Below are 9,930 nucleotides of genomic sequence, written 5' to 3'. Positions count from 1 at the left end.
TCACTCTTACCAGGACCCACAACTTCTGCTTTCTCCACCTCTCAGCAAAGAGAACAGTGAAGAATGCAGAATAGTATATAATTTCTGAGAATTAGGGACAAATGAAGGAGATTCCAAGACTGTTTCTTAAGGAGAGTCATTTTTAATGAAATAAGGAAATTAAAACTTAAGTGGTAAATTTAAAGCTATAGAGAATAGTAGAAAGAAGGTTTTTTGTAAAACTTGTTCTTACTAGGACTACCTTTATCAAATGCAGAAGGAATACAGAATGATAGCTTGAAAAAAATCAAGGGCAGATTTCTTAAATCTATTCACACCTAGAAATGTTTTTTGTTTGTCAAAGGGAAAGGTCCCACAGACAGGGTGAGACTAAATATACAAAGAAATAAAAGAGGCTAACCAATGGAATACAGTCCACGACAGTCCAGAGAGAGGAGGGGAAGTATGGAGAAGGAAACCTTTATTTTAGAAAAAAGAGTATGGTCTCTTCTTTTTAGACTTGGAAAGGAATGGAAAGATAAATGAATATGCTAAATAAAAATGTAAATGAAAAGGTATTCAGTGATGAAGAATAGAATTTAATGCTCATGTTTGTGTTTATCTTCTAACGGCATCTTGCCAGGTTTCATTCAGCATCATCCAGTATTTCCAAGCATTAAGTTTACGGGACTATGTCAAGAAAACAGATACTCTGCAAACAAAGATGTTACTTAAACCACTAGGTTCTCTACTGTGTCTCCAGATGCCATTCTTGGTATAAAATGATGGAACCTTTCAGGCTTGAAATTTGAAATTGTCTTCTTCTGGTTATCATTTATTGCTTTTAGGATTTTAAACTGCATTGTGTGGTTCTAGTAATGGTTTTGGGAGAGGATATATTAAAGTTAAAAAAACGCCCTTTGTGCTCTTTCCTGGTTTTTGTGGTGCGAGACAACATGAACAGCATAATCTAACACGACACCCTCCACCAGGCAGTGTGGGAAGCCCCGCACAGAAGCAAAACATGCGTGGGAAGTTTTTGGAGATGGTGGGGCTGCAGATCAGCTTGAAGAACTATGACCCTCAGAAGGACCGATGCTTCTGGGCGCCATCAGGTTTAAATCCACTCCCTGCCCCAAGTTCTCCGTATGTGTTCTGGGGGACCAACAGCACTGTGATGAGGCCCAGGTTGTAGATAACCCCCGCATGGAAATTGAGATACTGAAGAAACTCAACAAGAATAAGAAACTGGTCAAAAAACTGGCCAAGAAGTACGATGCCTTTTTAGCTTCAGCATCTCTGATCAAGCAGATCCCACGAATCCTGGGCCCAGGTCTGAATAATGCCATTCTTTGCTGACTCACAATGAGAACATGGTGGCCAGAATCTATGAAGTGAAGTCTACCATCAAGTTCCAGATGAAGAAGGCACTTTGTCTGGCAGTGACTGTTGGCCACGTGAAGATGACAGACAATGAGCTTGTGTACAACATCCACTTAGCTGACTTAGCTGTCAATTTCCTGGTGTCATTGCTCAAAAAGAATTGGCAGAATATCCAGGCTATATATATCAAGACCACCACGGAAAGCTGTAGCCTCTGTACTAAGGCACAGCTTAATAAACCATAGTGCCACCATTAAAAGGAAGGAAAGAAGGAAGGGGGGAGGGGGGAGGGGGGAGGGAGGGAGGCGGAAGGAAGAAAGGAAGGAAGGAAGGAAGGAAGGAAGGAAGGAAGGAAGGAAGGAAGGAAAGAAAGAAAGAAAGAAAGAAAGAAAAGGAAAAAAGAGCCAGTTCAGGCAGTTTGTCCATCTCCACTCAAGTGAGCAATTATTCATTAACTATGTTCAGAATTTATATTAAACCATGAGTTGAGGGCATTCTGTTTCTAGCTGATAGTACTGGTTGCCTCAAGGTTTGCTCAATCCTTCTGAACTACCTTGAAAAGACAACCCAGGTTTCAAAGGATTAGAAACCTGAAAAAAATACCTTAAACTGAACTAACAGTGAGAGCTACTGAAAAGCACAACCTCTCCCTTCACTCCGTACCCAGTACTTTGAAAAATGGAGCCAGCCCACAAGAAAATGATGAACTTGCCCACCCACCATAGTATGTATTGTATACAAATACAATGCTGAAAAAAATCAGAAAATTTGGGAGATTCAAAACTGTCTTAGTCAAGCTTCAAAAATGTTTGACAGTCTTCCTGCACATATTTTAGTTTGTTTTGTTTTTGTTTTTTCCTATGGGAAAACTCAATAGTAACTAAAAAGTTTGTTATCACTTATAAATGAAAAATAATTTGGAGTAACTCAATGCAAGAATTGCAGCTTAATTACAAGCAAGACATGTGTAACATTTTGGTAAAGGACTGGTCCTACTGAAGACACTGTTATAAAGCAGTGTTTTAAGTCATATTTTGTCATGGCTGTAATTTAACAGTTTAGAAGTAAAATTAATGTGTTGGTATTTCCCTTTGATGAATACAACACATTTTATTCAAAGTGACTTGCTATTCCTTTTTTTCTTTCTGCCAAAAGTCCTGATAGGCACCGACAAGGAAACGGGATATTGTGTGGGCCAAATTTCTGACATTCAATTCCCTCAGACATTAATTTAGTACAGAGGAGAATAATCTGCTATTCACAAAGAAGAAAAAGAAAATCCCAGCACATTTGAAGCCAAATCCTTTCACTTAAAGGTTATAGTGACTGAACATAATTTTCTCAGGAGGGAACATTTTTGTTTGAAATGTCTAAGACAAGACTCATCAGAAGGGAGAGTGAGCTGCATCTTGTCTATTGTAGGTCTTCAGGTAATTAAGGACACTGGATAAAGGAGAAAATTCCATCTGTTTGGAATCAGAATCAATTTTTGACACAAGCTGTCAAACAAAAACAAAACAAAAAAACAGAAAGAAGCTGAACTTCCCCAGAGGAATATAACATTGCTCGACCAGTTTGATGGAAATTTAGAAATTATACTTGTATTTAATTAAATCTAAGGAGACTACTGGTTGAGGTCTTTGAAACAAAGTTAGAAATAAACAGACCTACATGGACCTTTATCATCAGAGATTATCAAAGTGTTTTTTGAAGGTGAATCACAAAGACAAAGAGTAAAAGAGGTGATGGATATTTTTATAGAGTAATTTTAAAACAAAATCCATTAAAACTTATTTAACTAAAAACTAGAGTTCAAACATGACTAGAGGCATTTTTAATTCATAACAGATGTGGTAGCAAAGAACTGGTAAAAATTACTGAGGAAAACTGAATGAAAGATACTGTGTGTCTTTTTATAATTAAAGAGCAAATCCTTATACAATATTATCAAAAAAAAGCAAAGGGAATGTGACTTTATAAACATTTTTAATTGAATATACACAAATACATATATAAAATATAGAAAAAAATGTTTATATTAAACTGGTCTTCATTTTCCCTGATCCCAGAACAAATCTAATATATATTTTATTCAGATATTTTCTACAGAATTGGGACTTTGGAAGAATCCAAAATGTTTTAATTCTAGGGGTAAAAATAAAGTACTATTTTTTACAACTGTTCTTTTACATTTATCAAACTATGTAAGGGAGAGTAACTTAAACATGTACTCTTGACTGCCTGGATTCAAACCTCCACTTTGCTAATTTAGCCACACTTAGAAGGCTAATTAAGCCTTCTAAACCTCTATTGAGTTCAATGATCCATCTTACCTCATAGGTTAGTTGCAAGAATTAAATGTGACGTTATGTGCAAAAGGTACAGCATAGTGCCTGTTTAAAGAATTTTAAAACCAATATAGGATGATAAAAATCATTTATTTATGTTAATATAAACAATGCAAGATCTAGAAGATCTAACAAAGGAAAGATTCTGCTAGATTCAGGTATTTTAGAACAATAGGAAAATACTTTTGTACAAGTCATTTAACTTTTCAAATTCTCAGTAGTACTGCTTTTTAAAAGACAGATGATCTGATAATGAAATCATATTTATTGTCTCAATTATCAAATATTTATTAAGCAACTAATGTGTGCCAGGAACTCCCTAAGCACTAGTTATATACCACAGTGAACCTAGCACACAAAAACTCGTAATCTCATAGAGTATACATTTTAGAAGAAGGTATATAAACAAGTATATAATTATGTATGTATCAGATATTGATAATACTGCAAAGGTAAATAAAGCAGGAATGGAAAATAAAGGTGGCTGGCAGAGTGTGTACAGTTTAAAATAATTAGGGTGAGCTTCAAAAAAGAAAAAAAGACATTTGAACAAAAATCTGAAAAAGGTTAGGCAGTGAGCTGTGAGATGGAGGAAATGCTTTCCAGGTAGAGGAAATAGCCAGTAGATTGGACGTGGATATAGAAGGAAATAAAAATACTTTCAAAGTTTTTGGCCTAAGCAACTAGAAGAATGGCATAAGGAAGACATAGAACACCTATAAACCATTGGTTTTAGAGATTAATACTAAATATTAGACATTAAAGTGAATATTAGATGGATATTAAATGCGGAGCTATTGAGAATGTAGCTAAAACAAAGTCATAACTCAGGGAAAGCTTTAGGCTGGAGATAAAAGTTTGAGAGAAACATATATGCTAGATGGGTAGTTAGAAAACATCTAAAAAAAGAAAGAAAAGAGAAGAAAGAAAAAGTTCCCCGTCTTCAAAATGTCTGATTTTTACCTTGTTTTTCATCTAAATTTTTTGAATTCTTTAAGACTCAAAGATATGTATTTCTGCTTCTTTGGGAGCTTTCCATGGCACAGAGCAGTCTGAATTAAATTTTCCTCTTAAATATAGTATTTGCACATTTCTCTATCATTGTAACATCATTCTTCTTTAGTGTAATTATCTTTTTATTTAGCATCTTTACTCTACTAGACTGAGAGTTCCCAAAACGAAGAGCTTTCCTCTTTGTAGACCCTAGAGAAGGTGCTAGGCAAACAGTTGGTGATCAATTCAAGACTGAACATAATACTGTTATATAATCAGGGAAAACTTGCATTTGATTTAATTAAACAGTTTATCATAGATAAAGAAAATTATGCAGAACTGGTGAAGGGGGTATGGAATCTGTATGTGAAAAGGTAAGGAATTTAAAATATTTCCTGAAAATTACGAAATTCTAAAGAAATTTTGGCAAGTGATCTGCATTTTTACAAAATAATTGTTACAGCTTGATGGAGGACTGCCTGGAGTAAGCAAATTGCTGGTAATTTACTTTGGGAAATGGCTAAAATTGCCTATTGATACTGTTCCATTGGGTGTCAATTTCTATGTCCCAGCAGAGAAGAATATCTGAACATCAGTATGAATGGCAGTTGAGACATTTACTTTGGGAGATTGTAGAATAAGAACTAACCAAGAAATGATGTTTATAAACTTATTTAAATGTTGTGAGAAACAAATTTTAAATAAAATCTAAAGAATGTAATTAAAAAGAGAAGCTAAAGTTAAAAGAGAATGACCAGAAGAAACTTGTACCGCAAAGGAAGAGAGTTTTAAGGAGAAAGAAGTGAATTGAAATTCTTAGATCAATAATTTAAAGAACCGAATTACCTATCGAATTTGGCAAAAAGTTGGTCACTGGATTCTTAGAAAGATTTCAGTAGTAGTGAGTTGATGGGTGAATGGGAAGATTGAGACAAAATAAAAACATAATTTGAGTATGGCAAACCATTACAAAGCTTGAAGGTCAAGGAAAAGAAATATGTTAGCTATGGGCTTAATAAAGATTTCTGGGTTTTGTTTGTTTGTTTAGTGATGGGAGCAATATGAGCATGTTTATTTCCCAAAGGGAAAGATCTCTGAATCATTTACCAGTGTTTTGGACTCTCTCTATATTACAGTTAATGATAAAAATTAAAATGTTCATGATTATACCTGAGCTCTGGGCTTCCTCTGGGAAAGGACTATCTCATTTCTGTCATTACGGTAGATTGAGGAAATTTAAAAATTTGAAGTTTCTAAAATAATTGTCTGTGTCTCTGGGTATCTGGAGTGATAGTTGTTTGGATTAATGGGGCATCTGCTTTATCGTTAATTCTATGAAGTATTCCTTTTCATGACTCCCTAGATAAACTCTGGGCGTTTTTATACTCTAAGGTTGTTATTAGTGCAGTGAAACACTACTTGGAACTTAAGGAAAACAAGTTTTATTAGAAATATTTTAACAAGAATCTGTTATCCATGTGATAGGTCCAAAATAAACTATTTAGAAGAATGTAATCAGTCAGATTATAATTACTCCATTGTAGCCATGGGCTATTACTGAGTAATATCTGTCTAGTAGTCTGTGTTCAATCCTTGCATCTACTTTTGCACACTTCTGATATAGTAGCTTAGACAAATCTCTTCTCACAAGTATTTATGTATGTTAAAATGTTCTAAGCATTTGCAAAAGAAAAAAAATCCACTTTGACTATTTTCAAACTAAAATATAAAGCTAGTGTAAATGTAATACCCAAATAACTAGTATGACAAAAATGAAAGCCATTCTAATTACAAGACAATAATATTTTATTATATACTTCTCTACAATACAGCCATTATGGCTGAATAAATAAAATCAGATGTGTGTTGTGCATGAATCTGTGTGTGTGTGAATGTGTGTATATATCATACATTGTCATTTATAAATTTCACTAGTTTATAAGGGGTCAGTACTAGGAATGAGAGGGCCCTTTCTTTGCCAAGTGCATTTGTGGCTATAACATCAAAGTTTTTAAGGAGATTTTGGAATAGACCAGAATTGCTCTGTGTAATAAATCCTGGAAACAACCAAGTTTGCAGTGGGAAGAACTCAAGAGGAAAATACAGCCACCAAGACACTAGACACTAAATTGAGTAGGGATGAAAAAATAAGAAAACTTGATCCATAATGAAAATTTGGATTGGCAATGTCACCTGGAGAATTGGGGATTGAAATGCTGAGTGCTTGGGAAATATTTGGCTGAGGTCCATTTGTTCGTACATGTTAACATCACGACAGATTTGAAATGTGTCAAAAATAGAACAGATGTGCAGACACATTCATAGTTGTTTGATCGTGTATACTATATTCAAATTACACCTTTCAAGAAAAGGCAAATGAACAAATAAATCAGAGAAATATGACTATATTCCATTTTCAATTTATAAAGATGGGGCTTATTTGTTTCCTGCTCTGTTAATGGGCCTAACATAACATTATGATGGAATCCAAGGCATGTATGAAGTTGTGAGTTTGTCACAGTTTCCTTGGACTTAGCATCTTGTAGTAGTATCCCAGAGCATTTGAATCAAACCTCAAGAATGTTTATGGAACCCCAATGGAACCCCAATCGGGAATAAACTCTGTATCAGACACTATACATTATTATTCCATCTACAATACTGTGACTTAAGTTCTACTTGTCTTCATACTCATATTACATATGAGACATTTAAACAGAGACAAGCAAACTACAGAAGGTCACATGACTAGTGACCACCCTGTTTCCCCGAAAAGAAGTCCTAGCCAGACAATCAACTCTAATGCATCTTTTGGAGCAAAAATTAATATAAGACTCAGTATATTATGTTATATTATATTATATTATATTATATTATATTATATTATATTATATTAATTATACTATACTATATTATATTATATTAAAGACCCGGTCTTTTATTATAGTAAAATAAGACTGGATCTTATATTATTTTTTTCTCCAAAAGTCACATTAGAGCTGATTGTCCGGCTAGGACTTCTTTTCGGGGAAACACAGTAATAAAAGGAGATATCCCTGACAGACTATCTGTGAGTCTTTTACTCTTAACTGCTTTTCGAGGCTGCCTCACATGACTTTTTCCCTAGGAACTCAAATTTGTTAATAAATAATGGTTGTATTTATCCTAGAAAAATGTGAAAATACCATTCATTAATTAACTCAACTGTTTTTTGACTGTGTGTCACAAGTACATGCTGTGCATGTACACTGGGATATAGTACAATTAAGAATAGATGGGCCCTGCCCCTTGAAGCTGACTATGCAGGACCAAAGCCAGTGTAACCTGGAGACTAACATTGTTGTCTCTGGGAAAGCCAGCCCAAGTCTACCTTTCAGTTCCATGACCTTGGGCTGGTAACTTAACTTCTTCTTTCCTCAGTTTTCTCATCTGTTAAAATTATCCCTTTTATAGAAATAAATGAGTTAAATGCATATAAATTGCTTAATACAGAGAATTCCACATAGCAAACACTGACTCCGCTATGGTGGAAAGGTCAGATGCTAAACAATCATGCCAATCAAGTTAAGTGCTCTAGGAAAAAGGAGCAACGTTTTATTGAATATTGACCAAATAACCTATCCTAGTCTTTGGATAAAGATGGCTAGAATTAATATCCATGGGATGAGGAATTAGTCCAGGAAAGCCAACCTATGTCTGCTATGAGATAAAATGTGGTGCTTTGACTACGACCATAAAAAAAGAGAGCAAGACTTTGTATTAGACAAGCATAAATTTTCTATGAAATTTTCTATGAATCCTTGAAAAATGGATGAATTCAGACCAACCCATTTCAGAAATGTATTCAATCAAAACTTGACCTCTCTCTCTCGAGCCCACACCAACATAAAACTCTGAGGTTAAAACAAACATGGAGATAGACAAATTCAAGTAACATCCTATTTTAAAACTCTCTAGATAATAGACGTTCCATACCTTGTTATAGCTATTTATTTTCCTGTCTCTTTTAGTTTTGAAGTCTATTATGTAAACCAGAAATAAGATAACATAAAGATACAATATAAAATAAAAGACTAAACAAAGCCAAAGCTAGTGACAAATCACTTTCATTCTGTTTTTATATCCTTCCCATCACCCAAAAATATAAGATCTCTTGCTTCTGTGCTCTGTCTTGAGAAAAGTCTTTTTGAGTTCAATTGACATCATGAAACACACTGATGCTCGAACTTAACATTTAATAAAGGTAAAAATGGTATTAAAAAGTTACTATAAACTGTTATAAACTAGATACTAGTTACATAAAAACTTATTACAGTCAAATAATACCAGTTCACTCAGACGTGACTATTCCAAAATTATTGCAAGAATTGTCAAATTTGCACCCAATTGACATATTTCCAGCCATTTTATTTTTCTCTATGCCATTTGAAACTGTTAATAGACTGCGGTCCAACACAGAAACTCCTATTTCAAACAGTCAAATTTCGGTACATGGATAATATTCAGAATACTTAATAATCAGCATTGTATGATTATGTGAATCAACACATAAACAATTATATCCTTTTGTTATTTAAATATTTTAAATTATATATTTAAAAAGTAACATGTGACAAGTTATAACACAAATTAATCAATGCATTCGAATAAATTCCAATCATCTATTGACTTATAGAAGTTGTGATGTGACCGGTTGGTATGTTACAGCTATCACCAACCATGATACAAGGAACTGTATTAATCCCTTCAAGGTTTTCACCATTAAATGACAACATTCGTGACTGAATATTTGGTAAATACCAAAGGATATTGAAATCACTTCCTCCAATTTAGTCTTCCCACCATCCTCCATGTTTCCATTCTTCTCTCATTATCCTTTTTCCTCCACCATCAGTCGGGATCTTAAACTCCAGGCCTTGGTCATAAGCCTATAGTGAGTATGAAGACCACTCAGATCAGATGAGGAGGAAGTGGGAAAGGACTAGAGTGAGGTGTGTGGGAATAGACTGAGTTTGTCCCTGGTCCCAGGAGTTTGACCTTTTTTAGCCTGAATCCATCAAGGGAATGTGAAATGGCTGTGTGCCTTGCACAGACCAATGAGTAAACAGTTGATTACACACATGTAGGCAGTTGGCTGAGGTCCTTTTATTAAACCAGAGTAAAACAAAGGGGAAGAAAAAAGGGGAAGATATCAAAGAAAGTTTTAATAGTGATTACTGACAGACTG

The 9,930-nt window shown here is 34.4% G+C and overlaps 1 pseudogene; it reads left to right on the top strand.

Annotated features, from left to right (window-relative positions):
• The first annotated feature begins 935 nt into the window (after positions 1-935).
• LOC109452734 (large ribosomal subunit protein uL1 pseudogene) lies at positions 936-8,088 on the top strand (annotated as a pseudogene).
• Positions 8,089-9,930: the final 1,842 nt, after the last annotated feature.

The sequence above is a fragment of the Rhinolophus sinicus genome, chromosome 1, assembly GCF_057876585.1.
Source record: "Rhinolophus sinicus isolate RSI-liver-muscle chromosome 1, RSI-T2T, whole genome shotgun sequence".
Classification (NCBI taxonomy): Eukaryota; Metazoa; Chordata; class Mammalia; order Chiroptera; family Rhinolophidae; genus Rhinolophus; species Rhinolophus sinicus.
Note: the sequence above shows the minus strand (reverse complement) of the source record. Positions and strands in the feature narration are given on the sequence as shown.